The sequence below is a fragment of the Vulpes vulpes genome, chromosome 9 (genome assembly GCF_048418805.1).
Source record: "Vulpes vulpes isolate BD-2025 chromosome 9, VulVul3, whole genome shotgun sequence".
Lineage (NCBI taxonomy): Eukaryota > Metazoa > Chordata > Mammalia > Carnivora > Canidae > Vulpes > Vulpes vulpes.
In genome coordinates, this window is record NC_132788.1 from 73,775,497 (window position 1) to 73,792,032 (window position 16,536).

Here is a 16,536-nt window from a genome sequence, read left to right on the forward strand (position 1 = left end):
ATTTTCATTCCTAAAGTGATCCACAGTGGACTCATAATTATTTTGCTATTCTGTAAAATCGGAAGTCATACATAGTATTGAGTAGAATTCCTTATCATGATGCCAGAGAGAACATTTGTTGAAATACTACCACTGTTACTTAATTCAAAGTGTACATTTTGCAATGAACCACATCAGGAGTGTTTTCAATTTTTCAGTACCTCTAGTAGATCTAAGCGTACCTTTTTTTAAAGTTACTCATTTTAAATTATGATTATATGAATATTTTAGGATTATAATCACCATAAAATGAAGGACAGAATTTATCATACCAAAATAGAAATTTAATTTAAAGTAGAAAGAACTTGATTGCAAGGTTTAGTAGACTAGAAATATGATGTATAAGAGGATATTGAAGAACACTTTTGAAAAAATCCCCTCGGTAGTACAGTTTTACAATAGAATTAGAAAAAAAAACAACCCTCAGGTTGTATTTAGTGATGTTTGTAAAGATCTTAGTTTAGCAAAGATCAAACTTTTCTAATGTTGAAAATGCACATTAAAGCAAAGATCTTTTTGGTCATTTCATGAAGAAATAACTTTCACCCCCCAAAAATCTATTCAGTATCCTAATGTTAGTCAAATTTATTTGAGATAGGAGTTTCTCTTGACTATATTGAGATCCAGTGGCCTTGGTCAAGAATCAAGATTGTACATGGACACAGGTGGTTAAAAATATTTCTTTTAGTTTTCTTGGGACTCATGGCATTTCCTATTACCTGTCACTTTGTCCTTGACGGTGTTTGAGGTAGAAAACAAGTTGAGTAGACAAGGATAGTTTCCCAGTCAGCTCTTCCATATTTTTCTCCAGTCTTTCTTTGTTATATTAGAGTTCAAATTTACTATTCATGAAACACATTTTATCAGTGACCATATCAGACAAATGGAAGCTAAGCGCTGGTTAGTATGTTGAAAATAAACACGAGGGTTCTCATTAATGTCGCTGTCTGAATAATTAGTTGAGCATCGTGTACTGAGCAGCAGCGAAAGCAAGCTGCTTCTCACTGGAACGACAGGCTGACAGCCACGTCTTGGAGTATGGTCATTAGTGTGCCCCACCATCAATGTCATGTTACTGTGTCAAATTAGTTAGTGTCCCCTTAGGAGAGAAGCCGGACCTGCAAATTATCCTCCCACATCCCTGGAAATGGTGTTTGCGAAACCCGCGATCAAGTGTGAGCAAATTATTAACACGGCTCATAAATTAACTAGTTTACAGGCTTATAACATTTTACAAGTAGATAATAAAGGCTAGAAAAGTTTTCCAATTGCTTTGCCCTGATGTTGCCCGGCTGTGATCTGCCGACTTTTCCTTGAGGAGCCCACGGCTGATGGTTTTTTTTTTTTTTTTTTAAAGAGGAGCAAACACATGGAGTGTCAGAACAAATGTTTGGAAAATGTAGACTTTAAAAGGAAGCAAGTGTAAACCCATTGAAAACAATATAATTAACTTCGTTATCTCATTGCTCTGATAAGTCGATGACAATGGCTTTCTTTCTTGTGGTGGCAGTTGCTCATTAATGAGTTCACCAATTAAGTTTGAACGATTACAGCCTTTGCCAACTGAAATTATCTTTAAAAATATTTTTGATTCATTCTTAGCCTACTCTTAAGCTGCCTTGTTAAAGAGGGATGATGCTAGCACAGCATGTTCAACTCATGTTAGAACGAAGATTCTTAAGCCATAATATGTTTGGCAAACGGTTTACACTCGCGTAGACAGCTCATACCTAGAAAACATAATGTGGACCAATCTGGCCTGAGTTTATCTCTTATCAAGAAGAGGCACACACCGGGAGCACCACCCCTTAACTCTCTTCTGAGCTCTGGTAGACAGACAACCCACATAGTTTCCGGAGGTACGACGTGACTATTCAAATCATAAAACTTCATACATCTCCTTTTCAGTTTCAACTTCTCTGATTAGGTTTAGGAGACGTGTCGTTCGTGGATTTTTGTCGGGGTTTACTGTTGAGAGCGACCAGCACACGTGCACACAGACGAGCTCGGGCGTTCCACTCATTCTGGAGTTCCGTTTCCCCGTGTTACCGAGCCCCGGCCGTCCTCTGGAGGGCTGCACAGGTGGCATTATCATCCCCAGGATCTAGGCAGAAAAGGCCTGGCGTGCAAAAAACCTCACTACTGGCTGCTATTCATAAAATCTTTCTGAAACTGCTTGAGGATGAGTTGACTTACCTGTCAGCAATTTCATCTTACTTGGAATTGGACTTGGTCAGTATCCTACTAATAACCCAACCGAGCCGTGAAAGCTCCCAGCCTCCGCACGTGTGCACTTCCGCAGGCTGGCTGTTTCCACGAGAAGGCTGTGTCCCAGCCTCCCCTGCATTTGAAGTGCAGCGGGAAGGAGAGCTGGGAGCTGTGGCAAGTGAGATTTTGGGTTTGGCTGGCAAGAAAGAGAGCTTGTCTCCCCCTTCCCCCCCCCCAAAAAAAAACCCAGGGTACTTGTGTGCACGTGTGTGCATGTGCACAATGTGCACGTGTGTGCACATGTATTTATTTCCTCTTGCCATTTCTATTGAGATGTACTGAGAGAGACTAAAAGCCTAAAACCCCAAAGCAAAACCCTTGCTAGGACTCGGGGATCGTCTGGCCCTTACTTTTCAGAATGAGTTAACATTGTAATGATGAGAATTTATCCTAAAAAATAAAAAAGGATGGGCATGAAAGGAGCCAGACCTCCTAAGGAAATGCCCGTGCCTTCACAAGTGACAATCTTCTCAGCCATGTACCATTTTGCTTCCTTCTACTACATTCTCTGATAACCACACACAGTAGGAGCCAATGAAATGCTGATTCTGTAAGGGGAGAGGCGAAGTAGATGCTTAGATACGTGATTGCAGATGGAACGTGAAAGTCGTATGTCCATAAGGAATGCCTGAGGTTTATATGAAAGCCTCGCTTTTGAAGCATCGCACTTGGCCTCTTCCGTTAACCTCTTCTATTCTCTGCTTGCAGTGTCCCTCCGTGTGTTGCAGTCCTGTGGCATTATGCATGCCCCCAACCAGTGACTCCCAGGCTTTTTATGGCTGTGAGACACGATAAAAGTTCAGGGTAAGTGGCCAACAACACTAGTATTGTGTCCCACTTGAAAACTGCGACCCACCTTTGCAGGTGACCCTGTAGTGGATGACAGTAGTTCCTCAGAAGGTAACGGAATGCCTCATTATCAAGCGGGACTTCCAAAGCCAGCGGGAATAGGTTTGTTGTCCTCTAAGCTAGCTTTATGGCTTTCAAGAATAGGATCTATAACTTGGATCGTATTTGTGGAAAGGTGATCTCATGCAGGGTCTGCAAATTTTGTCTCTGAAACTGCCAGATGATAAATGTTATCAGCCTCCTGGGCCATACACTCGTGGTTGCAACTTTGTAGTCAACTCTGCTGATGTGGAGTTGACAATATGTAAACAAACGGGTATGACTGGTCCAATGAAACTATTTACAAAAACAGTCAGTGGGCCATATTTGGCCCGCAGGCCGTGGTTTGCTGACCCCTGAGCTAAGCATCAAAGAGGGTAAAGAGGATAAAGAAGGTCCCTCACTGGGTAGCAGTTCCTCTGATCTCGAGCAAACCATTTATCAAGAAGAAACGAGAATAAAAAAAAAAAAATACCTGCCCTGACTACCACGCAGGGTGTAGTTTTAAGGATGAAACAAGGTATAATGTATATGAAAGCACTTTGAAAATTTCGAAACTCCTTACAAACATAATAGATGGCTCTCTACACTCATTCTGGTTCACCTAGTGGAGTCTGCCTTCTTCACCCTTTTAATCATATTGGGCTTTCATGAGCTAAATGAGTGTGGGGGAAAGCTCTTTTATTTTCTAAGTAATGTGGTTTTTCTGTACGTTCCTCCTACTTTGCAGTTGATGGACAAGCTGTTGAAATGTCTCTTTAGTATCAAATATGGATGAAGGACTATATGGGTAGATTATGGCAGGCTAAAGATCAAATGCCAATGAAGAACGATTAAATTTCCTTTAATCATCAGATTCTGAACGTGTTTTAAGATCTTCCACCTTTAATATAGTCCTTAATAAATAATAATGCTTTGGATGTCTACAAGTATGTTTGAATTTCACAAGTGTTGCATGTCAAAACACAGAGACAGGTTCAGCAAATATGCTTCCTGGACTCGTGGTAGTAATTAAGAAGAAAAGTCATACTTAAACAAACAGCTTGGTGAATAGAGGAGTAATCAGAATCCCAATTCATGAATTTTCTGATTTTTTTTTCAGAAAAAAAAATAGGGTAGTCTTCAGACATGTTTTCGTATCACTATGTCATGTAAGAATGGTTTCCTTGTAACAGATTCACAACCATATAAGTTTTAAAAAATGACTTGCTTATTCTCTCTGATAAAAGATGTCTGGGGGAGAGCACCTGGTGTTTTCTGTCTTTCTGCTCTGCCTTCCTGTTCAAGTGTTGTTCTGTTCAAGATCACATTGTGGCTGCAGGCTCTCCAGCCATTGCCTCTGCATCCTGAAGAACAAGGCAGAAGTGCAAGGAACAAAAAAGAGTAGTCCTCCTGGCTGAGGCAGGCCTCTTTAAAGAATTTCCCTGAAGTCTGAATAACTTCTACTTACATCTTTTCAACAATCCCTAACATATGAGCATCTGAGAAGTATATCCTCAGACTTGAGAAATTTGATGTCCAGATAAATTCCACATTCTAACAGTAAGAAAGAAAAGGTAAATGGTTCCCCAGCCACGGTTGTGATTACTTATACAAAACCACAAAGTGAATTTTTCTTACGTTTTCAGTGAATGTCTTCTGTCTTCCATTGACCTGGGTGTATAATCTTTAATTTGAATTTTACATGTTTGAATTTCGGTTTCTTTGATTTTCAGTGGAGATATATAGCTCAGTAAATATTTTAGGACCATAGTATTCTTACTAAAAGTGCCATGGCAAATCTGAGGAATGAATTTCTTTCCCAAGAGCACTGTCAACCAAAATTTAAGCTTGAGAATTTTTTTTTCCTTTTTAAAAGAAAAAAAACCTATCTCTATTCATGAGAGAGAGAGAGAGAGAGAGAGAGAGAGGCAGAGACATAGGCAGAAGGAGAAGCAGGCTCCCCATGGGAAGCTCGATGCAGGACTTGATCCTGGGACTCCGGGATCATGCCTTGAGCTGAAGGCAGATGCTCAACCACTGAGCCACCCAGGCGTCCCAAGCTCAAGAATTTTCTAATGAATTTTCTCTCCTTTGAATATAAGCTTTTTTCAGAGCTTGAGTTCTAGCGACATGAAACCTTCTATCCAAATCTGTTCATGGCAGTATGTGCAGGGGGTATTGCTGTTGGCTTTGCACTGTCCCTCAAAGACTGGACAATGCTACCCACCACGCATCTCTGTGATTTGCTGGCCCTCAAGTCTCTGCTGAATACTTAACTTTGGATAATGGGGAAGATAAGACCCCTGTGCAATTTTTCTAAGTCAGATTGGCTGGTACGTTAACTCTTAGGAAAATTTCTGTCTCAAAGGATGAGTAGAATGAGACTTCTGTATGCTTCATTATATAGTGTCTGTCTGTACCAGCCTATGATAGATGCTCATGAATCATGATAGTTGATGCATACACAAATATTACCGAATGCCTGCTGTGGATATAGGGCAGCAGTGTGCTTAAGAGCGTCTGCTTGGAAGTTAAATCAGCCGAGGATCAGATTCCACCTTTTCCACTCAGCGGCTGAGTGATGTTGGGCAAGTTACTTAACCTCTCTGGGCTGCTGACTCATGTGGGAGGTGAGGATAAAACCAGGAACAGCTCCCTGTGAAAAGTTAGTGAGGTGATGCTTATAAAGAGCTTAGCACAGATCCTGGTGGGTAACAGGTGCCAGCCTTGTGCTACACACCTCAGGTAATGTGGTGGAAATCCCTGCCTTTGAGGAGCTTTCACTGTCCTGTGGCTGGTTCATTGGTCATCGTCTCACTTGTGGACAACGTATATTTCACAATCCATTGCTTCTAACCCATATTCTCTTACAAGTTTAAGTAGAGCCTTGGGAGGTGGCTTTGATGCCTGTCTTCAAGGACCCTGCAGCCACGTATACTGCTGGACAGCCGTGCTAACAGAACTTAGATCTCCAGGTCCCTTTTTGACAATTTCCCCTGAGAGGTGTGCAGTTCTTTTTTTATTCCGTTTTTTACTTACTCAGACAGTGGGCCTGCCTAGCAAGCAGAATTCACTAACTGCTTTCAAGTTGGTATTGCTGATGATAATCTGAAACTCTGTAGGGTTTCACTCATGCAGGCTGATGCTACATGATGTCGATCTCACCCTGCCTCATCCTGGGCCCTGCCTCTGTGCTGAGTCTGCAAAGCAGGCCCTGGTCCCCCACTGATCTTGGTCACAGCCCTCCAAGCACAATGGCATCTGCTCACAGAAACTGCTGCATGACTGCGTCAGAGATGGCAGCTGTGTCCAGGTATGGCCCTGTTGGCCACTTGTCCCAAAAATGGTGGCACCTACTTGATGGTAGCTGTCTCTTGAGTGGCAGTTGACTCTCTGGAAATAGTGTCTCAAAGATGTTGCCTGTTCAAGATACTCTTGGAAGCTTTGGGCTTTTGCAGTCTGGTTTCAAATATTTTATTTAGACCCCATTGCCGTGCTCAGATGCCGTAAAAATCTCTGTTGCCTCTGGGCCGTGGTATTCTCTACCTGGAACAATTTCCCTGTTTCACAGGCTTGTTCTCTCATTCCTTATTGCTCAGTTCAAATATCAACTTCTTGGGAGAGGTCTTCCCTGAAGACCCACACTGAAGACTTACCTCCTCCCCTTCTTACTGTCCTCCATCCAAGCCTCTAGTTTGTTCTGAATGTACCTGTTTACCATGTAATGTGCATGCGGCAGGTCGCCTGATTCAGTGTGACTCCTCACTGCAGACAGTGCCCAGTGGGTGGTAGGCATGCTCACAGTGAGTAGTTGTTGAAATAGAGTCCATTTGGGGATTTCCCTGTGAATTCCTGTATTTTCATGATACCTAAAGGGACTGCATCTGGATGAGAGAGGAAGAGAAGAAATAAAACCACACACATCACCTTTATTATAGGAATAGAATACCGCCCCTGGGTTTTCTCTGGAAAGTTTCCACTCTGTACTAAACAAGTCTTTGATACTCTGTGTGTCCCATCCAGAAAGGGTTATACATCATCTTCCCTGTGAAGACAGAATCATTTGCCATTTGGGCCTAAAGCGTACTGTGGGTAGAACAGGTTAATTAAGGACTTTGGATTCCAAGATCAAATCCCAGCACTGTCGTTCACTGGCTCTTTGTCCTTTGACAAATTACTTTCTCTTCCTCTTTCTGGGCTCTTACTTATTTGAGCCATGGGTAATAGCATTACCTCGCTCATAGTATTATTGCAAGGATTAAATGAGATGATACCTATACAGTGCTTTGCACAGAGCCTGGAACAGGATAATATGATGCTATTGGTTTAGAAAGAACAGCAGAGGGGATCCCTAGGTGGCCTAGCAGTTTGGCGCCTGCCTTTGGCCCAGGGCGCGATCCTTGAGTCCCGGGATCAAGTCCCGTGTTGGGCTCCTGGCATGGAGCCTGCTTCTCCCTCCTCCTGTGTCTCTGCCTCTCTCTCTCTCTCTCTCTCTCTCTCTCTCTCTCTCTCTCTATATATATATATATATATATATATATATATATATCATGAGTAAATATTTTTTTTTATATTTTTTTAATTTTTCTTTATTTATGATAGTCATACAGAGAGAGAGGGAGAGACAAAGGCAGAGGGAGAAGCAGGCTCCATGCACCGGGAACCCGACGTGGGATTCGATCTCGGGTCTCCAGGATCGCGCCCTGGGCCAAAGGCAGGCGCCAAACCGCTGCGCCACCCAGGGATCCCGATGAGTAAATCTTTAAAAAAAAAAAGAACAGAGGTTTTTGGGAGGGATGCTGACAACTCATTGCACTTTCTTGCAGTAGTTTTTTAAAAAATTGGTAAAGATGGTGAAGAGCCTTGATTTCCTATGAATTTGCTCATGTTCCATGCACTGAAATAACTTTACAAAGTACAAAATGAGCACAAGTAGGATGATCTATTTTTATATTGGTTACTGACATGTTGACTCTTGGATATTTATGACCAGTTTCAGATAATACAAATTATAAACCTAAAATGCTGGGAAGGTTCAGTGTTTGGAACCTGACCCACATCCAGAAAACCTTAGAAATGTGGCAGTCAGGGGGACCTGGGTGGCACAGTCGGTTAAGCATCTGACTCTTGATTTTAGCTCAGGTCATGATCTCATGGTGGTGGGATGGAGTCCTGAGTCACACTCTATGCTGGGGGTGAAGCATATGCTTGAGAATTTCTCTGTCTCCCTCTGCCTGCCCTCCCTCTCCTTCTCCCCTTCTCTTTAAAAGAGAGAGAGAGAGAGAGAGAGAGAGAGAGAGAGAGAGAGAAGTACATTAAATAAATAAACAAACAAATAAATAGGTTTAAAGTTCAGAGTGCTATACTGTCCTAAAGACACCTGGTTGGGATATGTTTTATCTGTAAGTTAACCAGAGGTGGTTTCATCTCCTACCTCTTGATAGACTGCCTTAAATTTCCTGTAAATTCTCATTAAAAAAAAATTATGTACTTGGTGCATCTGTCCTGAAAATTTACATGTTTCTTTTTTGAAAGAAAACTCGAGTCTACATAGATTGAAAGGAAGTGGGTCTACATCTTTTTCATTGTTAGCTCTGATTTCTTTCACCTGCTTACAGATGGTAGTCTATTGTTGCTCTGTTGTTTCAGTGTGTGTGTGTTCATGTGTGTTGTTCATTGTGCCTTTGCTGTATAAAACTGGAAGCAAGTCTTTGTATCCCATTTTGGTGGCAAAAGATGACTTAAATCACATACTCTTATTTTCATGATTTATGGAATGGCTAGGGTTATCTAAGAACTTAAAAGAGCCATTAATTTTATTAACTTAGAATGTGTACCCCCTCAACTTTTACAAAACATAAAAGAACATGAATAAAATACAGTTTAAGGCATCAAATTTGGTTCCTGATACACTGGTTTAGTAAAGAAAAGCTAAAATTCAGTTTCAGTAGAGGCTAACAATTCAGGAAAAACTTTTATCAGGCGGATGACAGCCTTCAGAGTGGTGAGACGCAGCCTTCTTACATCTCTAAAAACATAGAACACTCCTGTCTCCAAATATCATTTCAGAAGCTAAAACAATAATCACAAGAGGGGAAACCGATCTGTGTAAGAAGAGACTTGCTTTGTGCCGTGGACGTAGGAGGCTTGGCAGCGTACGGCAGCTCTCGTGCTGCTCTCTTCTTGGTACCCGGGTGCCTGAGAATCAGTGGGAGAGGTTAGGAGCTTTCTGATGTTTTGAAATGTTGCTGCATGTCTGGGTGCGGTTCGGTGTGGCAGTCTCGCAGTGCCGGGAGTTGATTATCACTGCCAGCTCTTACCGACCATCAGTAGACCTTTCTCCCAGGACGTTGTCATCAAGAGAGGCCGTGCCTCGCCTTTGTCCCTATCTGTCCCACATCATTCATTAACGTGACACAAATCCATTCTTCCCGTCCTGGCCCACTTCTTAAACATGGCAATTTCCTGAAATTCTACTCCTAGAATAACATGTGCTTAGGACTTCTCGGTTTTCTAAAGAGATACCTAGGCCTGGAAGAACTTGCCCATGGTGTTATCACCTGTCCCTGCCTCCACTGAGTTTCCTCTCTCTCCTTTAAAAAGGAATGAGAGGTAAAAGAATTTTCAAAACTCAAGAAGAACCTAATTGTGAGAAATACCAATAAACAACGGTTGTTTGAGAGAATAACTCTGATCCTTGAGAAGTCGACTGTGGAATGGCTACTTTTGCTGAGAATTTGATCTGTGTGACCCGCGATTCCAAGTGTGTACATAGTCACCCACAAAAACTCTAGGAGAGTGTTTCAGTTCTAAAAATCTGTTGTTCAGATGAGGAAACGGAGGCACAGTGAGGTGAAGTGACTTGTGACTCACTTGGACTTCTTTGCTTATCAGGGGCAGAGCTAGGATTTGAACCTGGGTGCTTCTTGTCTGGTACCATGGTGCTATGGCTCTTAACCACCATGCTTTATGGTCCTCTTTGTGTAGACATTTCCCTGGGGTGTTGGTTTGCAGGCATTGTTTTATTTTAGTGTGCATCTTCCACTCTGGGATTGCTTTGCTTGTATGCTGCATGTTGAGCCTTGATACTTCACTGCCACCTAACAGGCCCCATTTGATCTTTCTAGACTTTTCCAAGTGCTTTAATTCTTTTTGCTGGTACAACAGTTATGGGAAATAAAAGCATGTTCCAATATGATTAGGAATAGGGGCAACCACTCCATTGGCATTCTTCTAGCTCTAGTTGAATGTGCCTGTTAAGACATTTTCTCTCAATCTTTGAGTCATTTTTCTCTGGTACATTATTCTAATTAACCTCATCTCTGTAGCCCTCGTTTTATTTCTTATTAGCCTCTGACCACCCAACAATTGATTTGTTCCGCTCAATCACCTGTGTGAAAAAGTGTAGCAAGTGAGCGGGTCTCCTTCCAAAAGCAACAGTCGTGTACCTGGGGTGTTTTCCTAGCAAGCGGTTCAGAATGTCCCTTTCGTTCTTAGGATACATTCACCTGGAAGGCTTTTTATTTACTAGGGTGAAGCCCTGGGATACTTAGAGGTAACACCGACTAAAAAAGCTAGAAGGTTTTTAGTTACTTGGTTGGGAGAGTTGCAGGTTTGTAGGCTCTATGCCAAGGACTTAGACCTTCAAAAATCAAAATGTTCGAGTTTTAAAAACATATAGTGAAATATTAGGCTTGAAGAAATATGTAAAAGCCAGTTGCAAGAGACCACAAATTTAAAAAAAAAATTTCCTTAAGTTGGAGGTATCCATGTCTCCTTTTTAACACAAACAGTAGATCATTTTTAATGTGTCTGTGTCTTAACATACTGAGCCCACCATTTGTTAGGTCTCTCTGGTTACTTGTGAGGAGCGTAGGTATAAAGGAGATTTAATTGTCTCATGATGCTGAAAAGTCAGATAGTAGAACAAGCTTCTGGAACATCTGGACCGAGGAGTTCAGATACTGCTATTAAGTCCTGCCTCAGTCTCTTGGCTGTTCTATGTTCTGTCTTGGATTCATTCACGTAGGCGTTTACCAACTTGTGGTATGGTAACCATTCGGGTCTGTTTTCATAGCAACTCCAGCAGAAGGAAATCTCTTCTTGTGAGTTGTAGTAGCTGTCATAGAATTTGGATCTTCCTGGTTCTGTGATTGGTCCAGTGTGTGCTGTGTGCCTTTTGCTACAGCAGCCTCTGGGGCTGGAGCAGGGCTGGGTAGCGGGAAGTGTGAAGCTGTGCTTGGTCTTGAGTGGATCACATGCCTCCCTCAAGAGTTGTGGATGGACTTCACCCTACACAAGGCAATGGGAAGTGGGTGAAGGGGGTGCTGGTTTCAGAATAAGGGGGCAGAATTCTGGGAAGATAGACTATGCATATGTGTTCTATAAGTCACAGTGCTCAAGGCACAGTAAAATACACAGGATTATAGGGTGGAAGGAACCTTTAAATATCACCTAGCCCAGCTATGCATGATTGAATATCATGTGAAATTTTCCCCATGAAGTTGTCTGCCCAATAGTTGGCCATCTCCAATGGCATTCACTACCTCAAAGGTAGGCATTGCCTTAGACATAGGACCATGCCTGTGTCCCTCCAGAACCTGGAGTTTATTCACTGCTATAATCTTCCTGTCTGTCCTTCTGGTCAGCCTTCCATTTACTGTCTGTCACCGTTCTAGGTCCTAAAGCAAGATCCTTAATTTCAACATACTTGTATCTGCAAGGTAGACAGAAAGGTCAGTGATAATACAATGATATTGGAGCTACAAGAATACTTCTGGATTGTGTGTATGTGGTTGCGGGTGGGGGATGGTTGGAAATCCTCCCAGAAGCAGTGAGACCCGGCTGGGCCCCCAGAAATGAATAGGAGTTTCCAAATGACCAAGGGAAAAATGTGACTTGTAGATTTACCATCTCTTCCAGGATTAAACTTTACATATGGAATTAGATTTGAGTTATCTAGGGAAAATGGCTTATGCACTATCAAAGTCCAGCTAAACTACATATCTTTTAGGACATACTAATATGTTAGCTATGGGAATGGCAAGCTAGTGATGCGGAAAATTTTTGTATGGGTCACCCACGTGACATTTTAGAAGTTACCCTGATCTCCTGTCTCCTCCTAAGTATGTAATAAATGAATGGATAAAACTTCCATGGGTAAAGATTTTGGTCAGTAAAATTACAGACTAAATTACTAAATTCTTAGTAACATTTCCTTAAGACTTTTGAAAGGACTGGATATGGTTTGTTTATTTATGCACTCTGCTGAGCAAAAAATATTCTGAACCTCAGTTTTCATATTTGATACCTAAAGATAAAAATAGTACCTTCCAAAGGATTAGGGTTCATACAGAGAATGAATAACTTGGTCCCTATAAAACACTGCATATGATGCTGGTACTTCATAAGCACTCACTGGATGTTATTATTATCAGAAGACATCTATGATTTTCACCTCATAGGTTGTCAAATGCTTTAAAAGTAATTATATCACTAACTAATAACCAGTTGATTTAAAAATGTTTTTCTGTGTACCTTGTAATATATTTTTTATTTGCACGTTACTTATAAAAATTAAGGATATTAAAGATGGTGAGATTTAGCAAAGAACTTTAACTCCACATGCTTTGAATGCTTCCCTGAATTAATAATTTTCATGTCCATCATATTTTCTCCTTGGCCCACAATTCATCCCATATTTGGATCTTGGCAAATGATGACTTGGTTAATTAGGCAGTCTGTTAACTCTGATTACTAAGTTATAACAGATCAGTGTGGAAGCATCACTGTGCAATTTGGATTAAAAGGCTCTTCATTTTATCAAAACAAATTTACATTTATGGATAAGTATGTTGAAATGCATTAGGTTACAATGATGCACTTCATAAGGAAAATTTAAAAGGGGTAAAGAATTATTTCCTTCTACAAAGTTATTTCTTTATTATGACATTTGTCATATTATCTTTCGCCAGGAATATACTTAAAAGCTTGGAATTTTCTTTTAAAGCTTAAAAATTATAGCTGATTTAATCCCTCTATTATACAGATATGATGGATGCAGTGCATTTTCATTTATGCATAGGTTAGTGTAGGGGTACATGCTTACATTCCAATTCTGACCATAGTAGCCTCTTGATACTGGACTTGATTAGAGACATGAATCTTGACTGTGCTGGGGGGAATTAGTAGGTTCCATTAAGGCTTGCTCTCTTTCACAGCCGAAGGCATTGACAGTTATTAAAGAGGATTGGGCTTTTGTAGTTCTTTTTCTTCCTTGTCTTAGGCTTCATTGTCGTTGAGGACAGTTGGTTATCAAACTCTTGCTTGCTTTCTCCAGCTCTGCCTCCCTTCTTTTCCTTTCTTAGCACCTAATACTCAGCTCATAGAAAAATACTCAGCTCAGAGAAAAAAGAACACAATAATTTCCCGAATTCAGCAGACTTTGAAATTTGTGTTAATTACCCTTCAAGATGCTATCGGATACCAGAAGCATTTGGAAGATAGCACCTTACACTTCACTCCCTTCTTGCTCTACACACAGATTCTTGTGTTTGCATGCACACTCATGTACACACACACACGGAGCACTCAGTAACTAGTACCTAGGAGGTGTTTAATAGTTATACGTTCAAGACCAGTGGTGGGCAAAGTTGAAACACTGATAGCCTCCCACCCCCTGATTCCTAAGCTGCTCTTAGAACTGGTCTAAGAGCTGGGATCCTGTCGATTATTGCAATCCCATATGGAAAAAATAGAGTTGATAAATTTAATATTTATTTTTTCTGTAAGCTTACTGAAGTCTGACCTTTATGAATTTCTGTGTTCTAGTTCCATGGGAAGTAGAAAAAGCAAAGAGAGAAAATATTTTTGAGGTTCAATGAACTTAGTATTTTGTTGATGGCTCATACTGACATGACCAGAGGGTTAGAAATAGGAAAACTTATTAGTTCTTTAGCTTTATTCATTCCACGTAGCATTTATGCAAAAACTGCCTGTTCTAAATCTAGAAAACTTTGCTGATGTTGTAGGTAGAAAGGTTCGCTTAGCTCAGAATGGAAGTTGGTGTTTTATGAATTTGATTATGTTCTCCTAATTGGGAACATTTAATAATAACCATAGATGACTCTCCTTTTGTGGAGGGGCTTATGGCTGGTTGTTCAAAGGTAAAGTGATGTTTGAGCTCTAATTTGACAGATTTGAGCGACAGTCAGCTCAAATAATTCAGTTTTCCACTAGTTTCCCTACCTCCCCATTCCTTCCAGAAGAACGAACCAAATAAGGAATTTTTAAAAACTGAAACCATTTTGGATTCTATGAATTCTTATATTCGTTTTCAAAAGAGATAGCTTGACAGAGAGGTGCACTCTGGGACTTTTATGTGTGAAGTAAACCCATTAGAACATTATTTGGTATTTTTTTAATTGGGTTTTATCTACCCAAATGATAATGTGTATTCTAATAAAGTCTTGCCAGTATAGCAAGAGAACCCTCTGGGAAACAGCTGCCTAAGGAGTGACATTCACTTGTATGTTCAAGCTTCCTTTGGGACAGAAATTCTTTTCCCCACACCAGTGGTCCCCGGGAAGTAGAAAGGGCAACTTTGAGAAATTTTCTCGATGGCCTTTTTTTTTTTTTTTTTTTTTAAATAAATGGGCCTGTGGATAGAAGTGAGCAGACTTATTGGACGGTTGGATACTATTACCGGGTGGTTTTATTAATTACATTTATTCCTTTAAAATGACCTTGGATGAAAACAACCACCCCTTCTGTGGTCATGGTTAGCAGATGTTTACCGTAATTCTTTGCTCAGTGAAAAAAATGCCTCTTCCACCCAACAAAAACAGCCACGTTTGCTTGGCTAAATCAAAACTTTGGCGCTTGGGTCTTACTTTATATATCATGGCTCCAGTCATACAACCTTTCCAAGTGTGAGGCTTAGCTCACTCACTCCGACATCTGCGGGAGAGCTTTGCTCACAGTGATCTATTATGTGAGTGCTTAATTCTTATACTGTTTTTGGCGTTCGCCCTTCCTCATTGAAACCCATATTCTCTCTGCAAGCCCCTCTTGTCTTCTATAAACATGTTAGCCGCCTTCATTTTAAAAGATTCCCCACACACACACACTCCCGCCCCGGCTTGATGGCCATTTAAGTGAGGGTTTTGCTCATAGAAGTAAAGTCAAGGTTCACTTCCTGATATGAGAGTTTGGTTTTTGCTGGGCTGCCTCTGGAAGAGAAGGCATGTCCTTTCTTTCTGTTTTGTGTTTGAAAAGTACCTTTTCTTACTGCATTTGAGGCCTATGTAAAGGCCTGTCTTGTCTGTTGATCTCTCTCTCTGTATTGCCAGTTCCTGTTTGGTACAAGCACTAAGCGATCATGAATGTTTAGGTAGTCCCTGCCTGCACTTGCCATTCATGGTTTAATAGGTGTCTCAGGAGCAGCTCTCTCACCTGGCCTGAATTTCCACGCTAAAGAATGCCCGCTTGCTCTTTAGCAGTACTGAAAGGAAATGCAACAGCAAAGCTTTGCTTTTCTTGGGAAGCTCCTCCCTTTGGAATGGAGAACTCTGGGTGGCTCTTCTTATTTTGTTTCCATTGCCAAAATAAGCAGGGATCTTGCATAACACCAGGGTAGGAAAAAAATAAGTAATTTTAAGGAAAACATATGTTCATGTTGAAAAAGAGGGAGCTAGAACTGGACGGGGGACAGTGGCCCACAAAGTTAAAGACATTTTTTAAAATTCAGGTTGGACAGTAGGTTTTGGTAATTGTGGTATATCTTATGAAATAAAGAATAAGTTGCTTCCCCATATCCCCAAGTCTTTGATCCAATTAAAACGAAATCTTGGGAGTGGGAGACCAAGTTTGGTAGGCTGGTTAATTGATACATGTGGTAGTTGGAATGGATCCAGTCCTGTACTTGTTAAATTATTTTCCTATGATCTTAGTTAACACTAAATGATTTCCTTGGAGATCACTTGGTTTGAGATGCCTGCCCTAATCTGAAATCAGTGCAGATTTCAAAATGTGATTCTTATTTGGTCTAACTCTAGGAGAATGGAAGAGAGGTTTGCAGATTAAAATGAACTGAAGGGGGGTGGTAAAATAAAATGAACCCAAGATGTCTACTCCAGCTCTTTGGTTGATTAGTGGACATATTATTTGTCCTTTTAATGGATTTTAAATAATGTGTGTTGGTAGAAACAGAGCAGACCCTTTTAGTGTTGCACACTGTTTGTGGGTGGCACATTTTGAAAATGTAGCTAATTTGCTAAAAAGAAGAAGAGAATAGGAAAAAAAAAAGAACAAAAAGAAATCCTTGACGTTTCTGATTCATCTATTCTCAAGGTTTAGAAA

General features: G+C 40.8%; 1 protein-coding gene across 10 annotated transcripts in view; it reads left to right on the forward strand.

The window, feature by feature from the left end:
* Window positions 1–16,536, forward strand: part of FOXP1 (forkhead box P1) — a 581,289-nt gene that overhangs the window by 204,949 nt on the left and 359,804 nt on the right. For all 10 annotated transcript variants that reach the window (XM_025984809.2, XM_025984867.2, XM_025984848.2 and 7 more), the window contains one exon: window positions 3,016–3,111. The gene's annotated coding sequence lies outside the window, so the exon portion shown is untranslated. The remainder of the gene's footprint in view (window positions 1–3,015; window positions 3,112–16,536) is intronic.